Consider the following 16,462-nt stretch of genomic DNA (forward strand, 5'->3'; position numbering starts at 1 on the left):
AGTTAGGGGGAATGTCTTATTTCCTTCGGACGTCTGGTGATGGAGTTTTTCATGCGTCCGAAGTTGCGCAATGATTATCGGATGTCCGATCCTATCTTCACAAGCATCCGACAGCTTTCAGCAACCTTCTTTCAATTGCACTTGACCTTTGAATCAGATTTGCTTCATAACTGAAAGTATATCTTGAAGAGATATCAGTATCATCCATTTGTTTTGTAAACATTAAAAGCTAGAGACTAGATCAACATATTTTGTTTTATTTTATTCTTTCCCCCCTTTTTAGATTGTAGATAGGGCCCCCAAATGTAATAGTTAGGTCTATATTTGCTTTTATTTGTTTGTGTGTTTGCATGCTTGTGTGCTTGTGTGTTTACTCATTTTCTTAGGGTCTTTGCATCTTGATTTTATGCTTATGTGCTATGTGCTATATGTGATTTATGTGTTTATTTTCTTTTATTATGTTTTATATGATTTATTTAGTTATAACAAATGCATGACGTCATCACACTAGTCTAATGCTAGTTGTGACCCTTTTTCCCGTTTTCTCGCTAGTCCAATGCTAGTGAGAACTTGTAGACATGGGCTAGTCCAATGCTAGACCCTTAGGGACCGTCCATGTGCTAGATTATGTTTGTGTGACAAATCACTATATTTCATGCATATTTTCTACTTTTTAGGATCCTTACCATTTTTTCCATGATATTTCTCCTATATATCTCTTATCCCTACGTGTGAGATATGATATTAGACTTGCATTTCATTTAAGAAAAATTATAAATAGATTAGATCATTTGCTTGACCAAAATTAGGAGAATTACCCTTTAAATATGGGATATGGACGAGTATAGCTTCTTAGCCTTAGCACGCTCGTATTTCATCTATAAAAAGGAAAATCTAGTCACGAATCTTAAGTTCCCCGCACCCGTTATGATGTATTCCTTTAGGTCATGTATATTTGTATATTATTAACTTTTCTTTTCTTCGAGTCTCATATTTTGCATATTCGTGACTTCTTCAAAAAGTTACTTTTAGGCGTCGCAATTTAATGCGATTTGCACCAACTAAAAATCGAAGAGACATATTGGCCCTACCGATAGCCATTAGGTCTTGGTTTGTATTCATCTAGTAACATCCAAATACGATAAGTTTTTTTGGTTAAAATAAGAAAATTTTTTGACTAAATCACGCAACTAGCCTTGGTTAGGTTGAAAGGGTGTCTTCAATTTTATCCTTGCCTTCTCTTTTTTCAAATGTGACTCCCGACCCCTTTTGTGACGACCCCACTTCCCCCTAAGGCGAACCAAAGGGTTGGCGGGCCGTCTGCCCAACTCTCGCCAGGACTCACGCAAGCATTCCAACTCAAAATCCTCCAGGGATCAACCTAAACTATTACAAAAATAATTCTTCCGAAATAAATCGATTTCTATCACCACATTAACTTCAAAGATAACAGCATACCACTTAGCCAATCCACGGCTCTTAAACACTTCACGCGTTGTTCGCAAGGGTTAAGACATACTATACCAATACAAACATACAAACCGAATATTAGAATTAGGGATTACACTTTTCCAGCTTCAAGTGGCAACCAAAATAAAAGGTACAGTACTTAACGTAGAATTCATTACAAACCGAAATCTAACTTCAAGTTGTTCAAGTACGTTCATAGGAAATACAAGCAGCTCAATTTCTTTCAAACTTCAAGACCTATAAGGAAAACAAATGAACGTGGGGTGAGCTAAGGCTCAGTGGTGCCCCAAAACATGCAGTCACGTAAATCAAACAGCGAGAAATAACTTAAACAAATTGAACAGTTAGGAAAGCGTATAACAGCACAAGGTAGGATACAGGGGCTCTCAGGAGCCATTTTCCTCGCTTGATCACCATTCATCATAGTTGACCCTCCGTCAACTCTCACTACTTATAGTCCATGTAGATCCACTCATTTTAATCCTAACCCGTCACCATTCATACCCCGGTCCCGGGCCCGAACGTCGACTAAGGACGCAGTATACTCGAGATATACCCGTAGATAATTGGTCGAGGGATTCACCCAACGACATTATTGTAGTTAGATTCACGCGTCGAGGGATTCACCCAACGACGTAACTACATTTAGATTTATGGTAGTCAGATTCACGCGTCGAGGGATTCACCCAACGACGTAACTACATTTAGATTTATGGTAGTTAGATTCACGCGTCGAGGGATTCACCCAACGACGTAGCTACATTTAGATTCATGGATTCACGAGAAAATGATTCATGCAAGTCACCACTCGAACGGCTAGCGCGATAAAGTACACACAGCTCACTTCGATGGATAAAAAACTAGTTTTGCAAATTATCACATATTGAGTCAAGAAAGCACTTTAACCAGGTAAGCATAGAACAGGCAGGGACACTCACCAAGAGTGAAGTTCATATGTCAAGTTGGGGATCGAATTCCGCGTCCTCGCAATATCCTAGAATACCAAATTTTGAAACTATAAGTTTTCTATTCAATTTTTAAACTATTCGTATAGGGAATTATCTAATATGTTACTAGTTTACTTACTCAAGAGTTTTCAAAATCTACTTAGGTTGAAATTTGACAAAATTAGCAAAAAAGTTCCTGATAGTTTTCCTTAGAAGAGGGTAACTAGTACTATTTACTTGAAACAATTCGACCATCCACTTAGGATTGAAATTTAGTGAAGGTAGGAATGTTTCGTATGGCTTTCTTTAAAATATTTTTCTCTAACCAATTAGCCAGGGACAATTTTAAGGAAAGAAAAGGAAATAGATCAAGACTTAGGGTTTTAAAACTAGTGAAGCCATTTTTTTAAAAATAATAAAGCCAGTTTAAGCTTAAAGGAAGAAATATCGAGTTGGCAAGGTTTAGAAAATCCCTGCACGAAACTTTTATCTTTAACATATAGTACTAGGTTTTATCAAATATTGCTAAGCGCAAAATATCTAAATAGTTGCTTAACATTCGCGGGTTTGTGGGGTCGACACGAAATTTCACAAGTTCGATCCCATATCGAAATCACGTTACAACTTAAATTTTCCCAGCAAATCAAGATCACATCTCAAAAGCAAGTCACTAGGGCTTCTTCAATCATTAGCCCTAGATTTCAACAAAGTCAATTTCATTTGGACAAAAAAATATATATATATAACCAAGGCTTCATCAATCATTAGCACTTGGTTTCAGCAAGCTCAGCTTAAACAAATAAAAATAAAAGCAAGGCCTCCAAGAAATTCTAGCAATTAAATTTCATCACCCAGTATTACTCATAACATCATTCAAATGGCCAAGGGCTTCATCAATCATTAGCCCTTAGCATTCAACAATTATTTCTCATAACACGTACACCAATGCGGATTAAGTAATTCACAATGGTTATAATTCAAAATTTATTCCTTCAATTGCCGATAAATTCATCTCATCCTTGTAGCCATGATTAAAATCAAATGGTCACCCAAAAATTCTCATGCACGGCCCTCTTGACATGCTCTAGAGTGAGGTCAATAAGCATGAAATATTTTATAGCTCAAACAGAAATTTTAGAACTAAAATTCGCCAAATTCAACACGTGAACCTTTGGCTAACTAATTAGCATTTCTGGTTGAAAATTGAATTCGAATAACAGGTTTAAGCATCCCAAAAATTCCAGAAATCTGTCCAGCAAGCTACGGATGAATCATGCATGAAGAAACTTTCTGTTTTCACTTTATTTTCTCGGTTAAAGCAGGCTATTAAACTCTCAACTTCCTCATGCAATTTCTTAGCTAAACCATGAACATTTCCAATTCAGGAGTTGAAGTTAAACCATGATTACAAACCCCCAAAATTTCCAGGTTTAAACCTCACGGCTTTTTCTCAAAATTTCCAGCAATAACAATGGTTCTTAAAACAAGATTTTCTTTGGTTGAAACAGAGTTTTAGGTACTCCATTAGGACATGCAAACACGTAGCTAGCTAGTGAAGATTTCCATATCAAATCCAGATTCAAACAACAATTATACTCATCTAAAACGAATCCAGAAATTCTGTTTAGCTTGACCTCAGCTGATCATACGTGTAGCAGATTTCTAGTTCATTTTATTTTTCTGATTTAGACCCATTAATTTGCTACGTGCGAAGCTCAATTATCATGTTATTAACCAGTTAATCATGGTTACAAACTTAAAGCAACAAAATTGAATCAAATGAAGCTGTAAAATACAGGACAAGCTCTCGGCTGCAACAATTCATAAAAACAGAATTTTCCTAAGCTCCATAGTTCATTGTCCAATTTTTTTCTTCAGCTAAAATCCTGTATTTTGCACTTAAGTCTTACATGCACAATTGCTGAGTTAGTTAGCTAACATTTCTAGACTGGAAATCAGTTCGGCAACAGCAAGATACGTTCATAACTCCAGGATTCTGTGCAACTACCCTCGGATGAGCTTGCATGTGATGGATTCTGTTTCATTTTTATTTTCCAGCGTAATCCAGGCTAATTAATTTCATGCATGACTTTATCATCTTGTTTTCAGGTGTTTACACACAAACACAAACTCTGATCATCCCACAATTAACGAATTAAGGCTACAAAATCCCAGCTCAAGCTTACGGCAGTACCATTCTTTTTCTTATGTCTCATCCGATAATTTAAAGTCAACATGCAAAGCTAAATCCTCTAGTCCTGAGTTGAGTAATCATATATCTGAGGTCAAATTACCTCAAATGGGCGAGATTAAAACTGTATTTCCAATTCAGTTTCTCGGCAGAGACACTTAAACGAAACAGATTTTTCTAAAACTTTGATTTCCTCTTCCGACTGCACAACCAGAACATGCATGCCCCTAAGTGACTCAATCCACTTCTGATCAACCCAAAATAGTCCAGAAAATTACCTCAGAATAGCTCAGCTCGCGTATAAGAAAGCTGCAAAATTTTCTCTCGGCTCACGCACAGGTTTGGTTCTGGTTTTCTGGTTACGACTGGTGGAGGGTGAAGCTGGTTGCAGCTGGTTGTTGGTGCGGAAAGGGATGGAGCTGGCTCACGGCTTCTTCCTAGTTCCACTCTGGCTTGCGGACAGAAATTTGGAAGAGTTGCAGCTCGCGGTTTCCTCCTCCCTTGCTCTCAGATGCAGCTCACTCTCTCTACTCAAACGATACTCACGAGGTAAGTCTCTCTCTCTCGTTTGTTCTTGGACCGGCACAGAATGAAATTGTGGAGTGGAGTTGCGGTTTTGAGGGAGGTTGAGTGTATGAGGTGATTGAGTGTGGGGATAGTGAAGGTGCGGGTTGGCCGAATGGAGAGGTTAGCTATCATGATGTCCGGATATTGTTTTGGGTTTGCATGGTGATTTGTGATATTGTAAAGGGTAATTTGGACATTTCACATTGCCCTACTAATGACCACTTAGAACCCCAATTCCAATATAATTCCAAAAATTATTCCGAACGTAAATTATATTCCTAATGTTGCACTAATCTTGCAAGGATTTTGGTTATCGGTATTCTTACGTCCTCCACGTATCTAGTATACTCGTATTGTTTTTGGCTAAGATTTATCGATTGCATCTTAATACTAAGGGTTCTATTTACTCTTAACCATCATCGGAAGTAAAGCTAGCTATCGACATTTAAGGTTTTTATTTTAAGATAGCAAAATTAATCCACTCAGGTAGCATTAATTTTTAACATAAAGAAAACTAAGTATTTTAGCATTTTATTTTAAGGCGATAAATTATTCTAACTCCAGATGTATTAATTTAGTCTAGAAATGTCAAGAAAATTCATAACTTGGGAAAATTATATTATTTCTCACATAAAATTGTTTTTACGGACTTATTTGCAGACAAGGGGAATTAATGCTAAAATTTATTAAAGAGTTAAAAGAAATGCAAATGGAATACAAAATGATATTTATATATATATTTTTCAGGGTTCTCACACCTTTTCTCTTGATTGTCGCAGATTTGGAGTTGTTTAAAAAGGGTTTTCTCTACTTTTTATTTAAAATTCATTTTTAGGTGACTTGGTACACCTTAACTCAATATCAAGTGGCGACTCCTTTTTTTTAATTAAAAACCCTTTTTAAACTATTATTTTGGGCCAAAATCGTCGCATTTTTAAAGTTTCATTTAGGCCAATTTTCTTTATTTATTTTCTAAAAATCAAAAAATCATTTTCACTCAAAATAAATCAAAAATTCATTTTTATAAATCCGTAATTTTTCATTAAAAAATGGGGCGCGACAAGAATCACAACAATGATCAAGGGTCTAAGAAGAGAACATTTTTGGACAAAATACTACAAGTGCAAAGGATAAGAAGAAAAATCAGATATGTTACAACTATGGCAAAAAGGAGCATTACAAGAAGGAGTGTGACCAAAATAAAAAACAAAAGAAAAATAATACCCAAACAAGCCTTGTTGAAAACAAAGATATTGCAGAGATTGTTGCAATGGTATCCGAGTGGAGAATATTTATGACCTCAAAATTGAACGTGGCTTCATCTTTATTCAACTCAAATGATTGGTGGTATGACTTCGGTACAACCATATATGTGTGCAATGATAAGTCTATATTCAAGACTTATGAAGATACTCCCGAACGACATGTAGTTGTAATGGGCAATCATGACACTGCCTGAGTGCATGGAAAAGGGGTTTTGTAAATTTACAATTCACTTATAGAAAGAAATTAGTGCTCACTAATATACTACATGTTCTAGACCTAAGGAGGAATCTTGTATCAACTGATAGGTTTAATAAAAGTGGTTTTAAAGTTGTACTTGAGTCTAATGAAATAATCTTGTCCAAAAATGGTGCGTTTGTAGGGCAAGGTTATTCATGTGATGGACTGTTCAAATTAAGTATTAATAAAGTTTCTATTTCTGTTTATATGATTAATTCTTCCTATTCTTTTATGGCATGGTAAGTTAAGACATGTTAGCATTAAAACTTTATATTATATGTCCAGACATGACCTAATTGCCCATAGTGATAAAGAAGAAAAGAAATGTAAAACTTGTGTTCAAACAAAAATGATAAGGTTGCCTTTTCCTAAGGGTGAAAGAAATTCAAAATTATTTGAACTTGTTTGTTCTGATGTATGTGAACTAAATGATTTTCTAACAAGAGATGGTAATAGATATTTTATTACTTTTTTTTTATGATTGTTCAACATTTTTTCATGTTTATCTTATGAAGAGTAAAGATGAGTATTTTGCCATGTCCAAATCTTACATATCACATGTTAAAAATCAATTAGAAACAAAAATCAAAATATTGAGAAGTGATACAAGAGGTGAATATTTTCCTAGTGAATTCTCAATGTTTTGTGAATAAAACGGTATTATACACCAAACAAGTGCACCTTATACTCCACAATAAAATGGTTTGGCTAAAAGGAAAAATAGAACTTTGGAAGACATGATTAATTCCATGTTGGTAAGTTCTGGATTGCTAAAGAATTTGTGGGGTAAAGCTTTGTTAGCTGCATGTCATGTGCATAATAGAATTGTTTCATTAAAAATATAAGTCGCTCCATATGAGGTGTGGAGAGGGAGAAAATCAAACCAAAGTTACCTTATTGCATTGCTTACTATAGGGTCCCGGATAATAAAAGAAATAAATTGGAACCAAGAGCACTTAAAAGTATGTTTGTAAGCTATCCAAAAAATGCTAAAACTTATAGGCTATTTGATTTTGATTCTACTATTATAGTTGAATCAAGAGACGTGCAATTTTTCTAGAATAAGTTTCTCAAAAATTCAGAGCCTATTGTGGATCCTACTAATGGTTTAGAACCATTTCAAAAGATTGGTTCTTCTTCAAATAATAAGAAGTAGGTAAGTGACACTCCTATTGAACCTAGGAGAAGTCAAAGACCAAGGAAAGTAAAGCATCTATCCTCAAATTTCGTATCTTCACAAACTATTTTTTTGCTTGGTTGAAAGCAATAGGGAATCTTTACAAAATAAGATTCCGATCTTGTTGAATGTAGAAGATGATCCTAAAACATTTAGTGAAGTTAAATCATCAAGAGATGTTTCTTTTTGGAGGTAAGCTGTAAATGATGAAATGGATTCATTATTGTCTAACAATACTTGGGTTCTAGTTGATTTACCTCAAGGTTCAAAACCAATAAATTGTAAGTGGGTATTTAGAAGAAAATATGGCACGAATGGATCTTTACTAACTTTTAAAGCAAGGTTAGTGGGTATCAAAATAAGCCAAGGTGTTGTTTAGAAAGCACATCCTATTTCATCATATTAAGATTTAGGTAGGTACCATAACGAGATTTAATATCTGTTATGAAACAATTAAATGGTAATGAATGTCCATTAAAATCTCTATTGAATCTGTCCAAAGATAAAAGAGTATGGATGACGGTTTAATCTCCCTATACAATCAATTTTGTAACTCCTCCATGTTAATCTTTTAGTTTCATTATATTCAGTGTATCTATAAATAGAGGTGAGTTTTTGATTGTCTGGTGTGAATAATAAAGAAGAGTTGACTACGCTTGTCTACTTCTCTCTATTTTATTTTATCCTACATCTTATTATTTTATTAGTTTTACAACACGTTATCAGCACGAGACTCTATTTCTGAGTAAAAGTGAATCACAAGACTCTGCCGAGATTCTACCAATATCAAATCAACAGTTGAGCATTTTCTCGAACAACTTTTGACTACATATTGAGGTAAATTTCTTACTTATAAATCTATTTCAATTTCTTATAGCTAATCTTACAAAACAAGAATTCGTACCTCTTGATATTTCCGGAAAAAAATTATTTATCATGGGCATTGGATGTTGAGATTCATCTTGAGGCAATGGGCCTTGATAATACTATTATTGAAAAAAATGAATTCTCAAACCAAGACCATGCCAAGACTATGATTTTCCTTCGTCATCATTTAGATAAAGGATTAAAAATAGAGTATCTTACTGTCAAAGATCCTCTTGTCCTTTGGCAAGATTTGAAAGAAGATTCGACCACCTGAAGTTGGTCGTTATTCCAAAAGCCCGATATGATTGGCTTCACTTACAGCTACAAGATTTCAAATCTGTCAACGAATATAATTCAACCATATTCAGAATCACTTCTCAATTATCATTATGTGGTGAAAAAAGTCACTGATGAAGATATGTTAGAAAAAATATTTTCTACTTTTCATGTCTCAAACATGCTCATGCAGCAGCAATATCGAGAGAAGGGATTTAAAAAATATTCTAAACTTATTGCATGTCTTCTCTTGGCTCAACAAAATAATGAATTATTGCTGAAAAATCATGAGTCCCGACCAACTAGTGCAAGTCCATTCCCTGAAGCGAATGTGACTCAATTTCAAAATTCTGGTCAAGGTCATGGACGTGGTCATAGAAGTGACCGTGGGAGAGGCCGTGGCCATGAATGTGATCGTAGTAGATTTGTGCCTCGTGAAAATTATAACCATGGCAAACAACAAAATATTTCCCAAAAGAGGGATAATAACTACGATCAGAAAAATGGAGAAAAGAAAGTTTATGAAGAAAAATGCTACCGGTGTGGTATAGAAAGTCATTGGTCGCGTACCTATCGTACGCCTAATCATCTTGTTGACCTCTATCAAGCATCATTGAAAAAGAAAGACAAAAGTGTTGAGACAAATTTCATTGATCAAAAGAATGATTATGATGATGGTGATGATGCTGATATGACACACCTCGATGTAGTTGATTTCTTTGAACATCTTGAAGATGTCAACAAATAGCTTATGATTGTTTAGATATTTTATGATGATTTTATATCTTTCATTTAATTTTCTTTCTATTTAATATTTATTTTGGTATCTTTATTAATATTTTTTTTGTTTGAAATTTTCTTCTTGAAGAAGAAATGAATGTCAAATATTTGGGATTAAATAATAGTGATGATGACATTTGTCGCATTGACAGTGCTACTACACACACGATATTGAAAAATAAAAAATATTTTTCTTATTTGAAAATAGGAGAGACAAATGTTTATACCATCAGTGGTAGTGCAAAATTGATTGAAGGTTCTGGAAGAGCCACTCTATTTCTCCCTGAAGGGACTAAAATTATCATAAATAATGCATTACTCTCTCCCAAGTCTCAGAAAAACTTATTGAATTTTAAAGATATCCGTGAAAATGGATATCATATCGAGACGATGACTGAGACAAATGGAGAATTTTTATTAATCACAAGTATCATTTCTGGGCAAAAATACGTAATAGAAAAATTTCCTTCCTTTTCTTCTGACTTATATTATGCACAAATTAGTGCAGTTGAAATTCATCATCTAGCTAGTAGACCAGAAGTCTATTCATTCCAATGATTTTATGATTTGGCATGATTGTCTCGGACATCCTGGATCTATAATGATGAGATGAATAATCGAGAATTCACATGGTCACTCAATGAAAAATCAAAAGGTATTAAAATCAAATTCTCATGTGTTGCTTGTTCTCAAGGAAAATTAATTATTAGACCATTACCGACTAAAGTTCGGACTGAATCTCCCACATTTCTAGAACAAATTCATGGTGATATATGTGGACCTGTAGATCCACCATGTGAACCATTTCGATATTTTATGGTGTTAATTGATGCATCAACTAGATGGTCACATGTATGTTTGTTACCTACTCGTAATCTAGCGTTTGCGAGATTACTTGCTCAGATAATTAAATTACGAGCACAGTTTCCTGATTATCCAGTTAAAAGAATTCGTCTAGATAATGCTGGTGAATATTCGTCACATGTTTTTGACGTGTATTGCATGTCCATTGGAATAACTGTTAAACATCCTGTAGCTTATGTTCACACACAAAATTGTCTAGCCGAATCATTTATTAAACGGCTACAATTAATTACTAGACTATTGTTGATGAGGTCTAAACTTCCTTCCTCTGCTTGGGGACATGCTATATTACATGCAGCAACACTTGTGAGGATTAGACCGACAAGTTATCATACTTATTCTCCCCTACAATTGTTTTTTGGTTGAGCCCAATATTTCACATTTATGAATATTTGGTTGTGCAGTTTATGTTCCAATTGTACCGCCCCAACGTCATAAATTGGGCCTCCAAAGAAGATTCGGAATATATGTCGGGTATAAATCATCTTCAATTATTAAGTACATGGAACCATTGACAGATGATTTATTTTCTGCGAGATTTGCAGATTGTCGTTTTGATGAATCACATTTCCCGACATTATGGGGAGAAAAAGATCAACCGAAAAAGGAAATTCTGAAAAAGGAAATCATTTGGAAAATTTCATTGGATTTCCTGGATCCTCGTACAAAAGAATGTGAACTAGAAGTTCAAAGGATCGTACATTTGCAAAATATTGCAAATCAATTGCCAGATGCATTTAGTGACTCCAGAAGAGTCACCAGATCGCATATTCCTACTGAAAATGCTCCGATTAAAATAAATGTCCCTGAAGGACAAATCACAAGTGCTAATGAATCAACAGCACGCCTGAAGCGTGGGAGACCTCTTGGTTCCAAAGATAAAAATCCTAGAAAGAAAAAAGGATCAAATGAATCAATAATTAGTGACAAGATTCAACCTCCTGAAGAGCTAGCTCCCGAAGAGCCAACTCCTGAAGAGAATGAAATTATAGAAAATTCAATAAACTTTGTCACTACAAGAAAAAGTTGGAACCGAAGAGAAATAATTGCTGATAGTACCTTTGCATATAATGTAGCACTTGATATTATGATAGATGACGAGGATGATGAGCCTAGATTAGTTGATGAATGTCGGCATAGAAATGATTGGCTAAAATGAAAAAATGCAATACAATCTAAATTAGATTCACTGGTTAAAAGGAAAGTTTTTGGACCTGTAGTCCAAACAACTGAACGTGTAAAGCCAGTTGGATATAAATGGATATTTGTTAGAAAAAGAAATGAGAAAAATGAATCTGTGAGGTATAAACCAAGACTTGTAGCCCAAGGATTTTCACAAAGACCTGGATTTGATATGATAAAACTATTCACCTGTAGTGGATGCTATCACATTTAGATATCTTGTGAGTTTTGCAGTGTATGAAAAACTAGATATGCGTCTAATGGACGTTGTTACTGCATATTTATATGGAAATATTGAAAATGATATTTATATGAGAATCCCCGAAGGGTTCGACATGCCTGAAGCATGCAAATTAAATTCTAAAGATATTTATTCTATTAAATTACAAAGATCTTTGTATGGTCTCAAACAATGTGGACGTATGTGGTATAACCGTTTCAATGAATGTTTAACTAAAGAAGGTTATACCAATGATCCAATATGTCCATGTGTTTTTATCAAGAAAAATAGATCAAACTTTGTGATAATTACTGTATATGTTGATGATCTTAATTTAATTGGAACTCCTGAAGAGATCCAAAATGTTGTTGAATATTTGAAAAAGTAATTTGAGATCAAAGATTTTGAAAAGACAAAATTCTGTCTTGGTTTACAAATTGAGCATTTGAAAGGTGGAATTTTTGTCCACCAAACTGCTTATACCTAGAAGGTATTAAAGTGATTTTATATGGATAAAGCACATACATTAAGTAATCCAATGGTCGTCAGATCATTAAATCTTAATAAGGATCCTATTAGACCATGAGAGGAAGATGAAGAGATACTTGGTCCTGAAGTACCATATCTCATTGCAATTGGTGCACTAATGTATCTTACTAATTGTACAAGACTTGATATATCATTTGCAGTGAATTTATTAGCAAGATTTAGTTCCTCCCCTACAAGACGACATTAGAATGGTATTAAACATATTTTTCGTTATCTCCAAAGAACAATTGATCTTGGTTTATTTTACTCAATCCAAACCTAAATTGCTTGGTTATGCTGATGCTGGGTATTTATCCGACCCGCATAAAGCAAGATCTCAGACTGATTATCTATTTATATATGGAGGTATAGCTATTTCTTGGCGATCTACAAAGCAATCATTAGCCGCCACTTCATCGAATCATGCTGAAATAATAGCAATTCATGAGGTCAGTCAAGAATGTGTTTGGTTAAAATCAATGACCCATTACATTCGGAAGAGTTGTGGGTTATCCTCCGAAAAAGAAAATCCTCCAACTATATTATATGACGATAATGCAGCTTGTATAGTTCAATTGAAAGGAGGATATATTAAAGGAGATAGGACGAAACATATTTCACCAAATTTTTTTTACTCACGATTTACAAAGAAATGATGAAATTGATGTACAACAAATCTGATCAGATAATAATTTGGCAGATTTATTTACCAAGGCATTGCCGACTGCAACATTTGAGAAATTGGTGAAGAAAATTGGAATGCGTCGGCTAAAAGATCTCAAATAATGTTTTCATCAAGGGGAGAAATTAATACACAAGAATAGTGTACTCTTTTTCCTTCACTAGGGTTTTTGTCCCACTGGATTTTTCCCTAGTAAGGTTTAACGAGGCATATTCTTTATGTAATGGACATTCAAGGGGAAGTGTTATGAAACAATTAAATGGTAATGAATGTCCATTAAAATGTCTGTTGAATCCGTCCAAAGATAAAAGAGTATGGATGACGGTTTGATCTCCCTATACAATTAATTTGGTAACTCCTCCATGTTAATCTTTTAGTTTCATTATATTCAGTGTATCTATAAATAGAGGTGAGTTTTTGATCTTCTGGTGTGAATAATAAAGAAGAGTTGACTACCTTTGTCTACTTCTCTCTATTTTATTTTATCCTACATCTTGTTATTTTATTAGTTTTACAACAATATCTTACTTTTTGCAATACATTATAAACCAATACTAATCTCAATTCTCACATAGAGTAAATTAGCAAATATCTGTCATAAGCAAGTATTTTTTTTTGCACGGCACTACCTATAAGTGATATGTATTGGCATAATGTGATGGGCACAAAAATTAAGTAGATATTTAGATTTCACCTTAGTTTCTGTTATATGTAATATTGAACAATCATATTGTGTAAACTTATTTAGTGTGAAGGCTGACCTTGATTGCACGATGATGAGATGCTATTATTCTATCAAAGCTTCGTGTTGAAGGTTAAAATATGCATTGGCAGACACTTAGACCGTGTACCGGTTCCAGTCTTCACAAATGTCTAGTGCACAGAGGTCACTTGAGTGTGGTATACTTTGACATAATGTCATGAATTAGATGTTAAAACTAACTATGTACATGTGAATGTACTATACAGCGGAAATCTAAATACACTTACTTCTAATTATTGTTGTCAAGTACAAGTTGATCTCTTCTTGTGTCTTTGACTCCTTCTTGTCTATTCTAACAAAACAAAATATGTAGAAGAAAGAAAAGTAGAAGGAGAATTTAGAGTAAGGATATTCTAACCTATGCCTAATCCAAAAGTATATAATTGATGGAATACTATAGACTATTTATAGGTTAGGCCCTTACTAGCAAATACAAAAATCCCTAGGATTTCCTTCCATCAAGGAAATCTTGCCAAAATTCATAACTGAAAAAATATTTTCTTACTAATTGATTGATTTGATTGACTAACTGATTGAATAAGACACCAATTAACAGTAGATATCAATCAATCATTGACAAATGGAAGATACTAATTAATTATTGAAAAATGTCAATCAATTAATCAGGATGTCAATCACCAATCATTATCTAATGGGAGATGCTAATTAATTATTGAAAAAATGTCAATCGATTAATTATGATATCAATCACTTTAGAATCAATCATATGGATCATAATTGCCTAAAAAAAAAAAGCAAGTCTTACATTAGATTGCTACAAGGACATTCTGTGACGCCCTGAAAGAACGAGTGTGAGAACCCGAAAAATTTTGTATATTTTCTAGACATTATTTTGTTTCCTCGTCTATAATTTTGTACCTTTCTTCAAGATATTAATTTTCTATACATTTTTATAAAGGAATATAGTTTTCAAATCATTTTCTTGGTACAAGTTAGTCAACGTTAATTTTGAAGAGTATTATGAACGTGGGACCCGCTGGTGCGGTAAATGCAATATATTTTTGACAACTTGTTGGAGTTTTGTATTAAGTGATATTATTTTACAAGGTGCTAAGAGATAATTAGATGTTACCTATATGGATTAGTATTGGAGAGACAAAAAGATAAGTTTTAAACCAAAAGGTGACATGTGTCACCTGCTTATTCAAAGTTGGACATTTGACCATCTTACCTTAACTTTACTAAAACCAAAATTTGACCAAAAATCAAGCCATTTCTTCCTTCTCATGGCTGAAACTTGGAGAGCAAGAGAGAGAGAAAAACCTTCATCTTTCACTCCAATTTCTTACTTCAATCTTGATTTTTAACCGTTGGAATTGCAAATCACTCCATAAAAGTTGGTTACTAAGGAGATTCCAAGGTCTTGGTGGAGTTATTTTGGAAAAGGAACCACTAAGCTACTACCTTTTGTGAGGTATCAAGGTACGATGTGTAAAGATTCATTGTTTGTTTCCAATAATGGTGAATTCATGACTTGTGGTGGCTAGATATGTGATTTTATGGATTAGAGTGAAGTTAGCTAAATTTCTGATTTTATGGAGATTTTTCTGATTTTATATGATGATCATGGTTTAATCATGGTATGATGGTTGGTAATGGTGTAAAATGAAACTTGTATATGTTAGTTGAAGTTGTTTGCGGAAGATTTCGATTTTATGCGGAAATTCCAGGTTAGGGTTTTGAATTCTGTTCTGACCGGATTTATTTGGGCATGTTAGAGGCCGAATCAGGTTTAGGTTAAAACATGAAAGTTGTAGAAAATGGTGTTAACTAGCTTCCTACAACGATCCGAGAACTGTAGCATGTGAAATGACCGAAATACCCTTGACTGTCCATGAACCCTGTTCCGCGCCCAGATTTCTGTTTTCGTGGAGTTTCCCATTTTTGACCATGAAATTGCATGATTTGGCTTTGGAGATCTTCATAAGAAATGTAGGTATATGTCTTGGTTTCGAAACGCCATAAGATTCGTTTCAATCCGATAAGGGTAGCTTTAGTTACGGATGTTGTGCCGAAAGGTGTATTTGATGGTTTATAATGTGTATGTGGTTAATTTGAGATGAATTGGTGTTGCTTGTAGTTGGAAATGAAGCATTTAAGGGAAAATGCTGTCCGAACTTATAGAGTGTATGATTGCTTTGAGGTTGTGAATTAGGGCTTGTGATGTGAAACCCCGATCTAGACAACCAAAACACCATGGCTTAGGCAGCGAAAATTTGACCCAACTAATCCCTAGAAGTCACGAACAATTTTGATATTATCTCAACCCGTAACTACTCGAATTAACGAACCAAATTGGAGGTAGTAGAACGCCACAATCAAGGAGATACTCGATTGATAAGTTCGGGTGAATAACTTGAGAAGATTCTCAAGTATTCAAAGGAAACTCTCTTACCAAAGAGAAAATGAAAACTCACTAATTGT

Source organism: Coffea eugenioides, unplaced genomic scaffold (genome assembly GCF_003713205.1).
Source record: "Coffea eugenioides isolate CCC68of unplaced genomic scaffold, Ceug_1.0 ScVebR1_2709;HRSCAF=3788, whole genome shotgun sequence".
In the NCBI taxonomy this organism is placed as follows: Eukaryota; Viridiplantae; Streptophyta; class Magnoliopsida; order Gentianales; family Rubiaceae; genus Coffea; species Coffea eugenioides.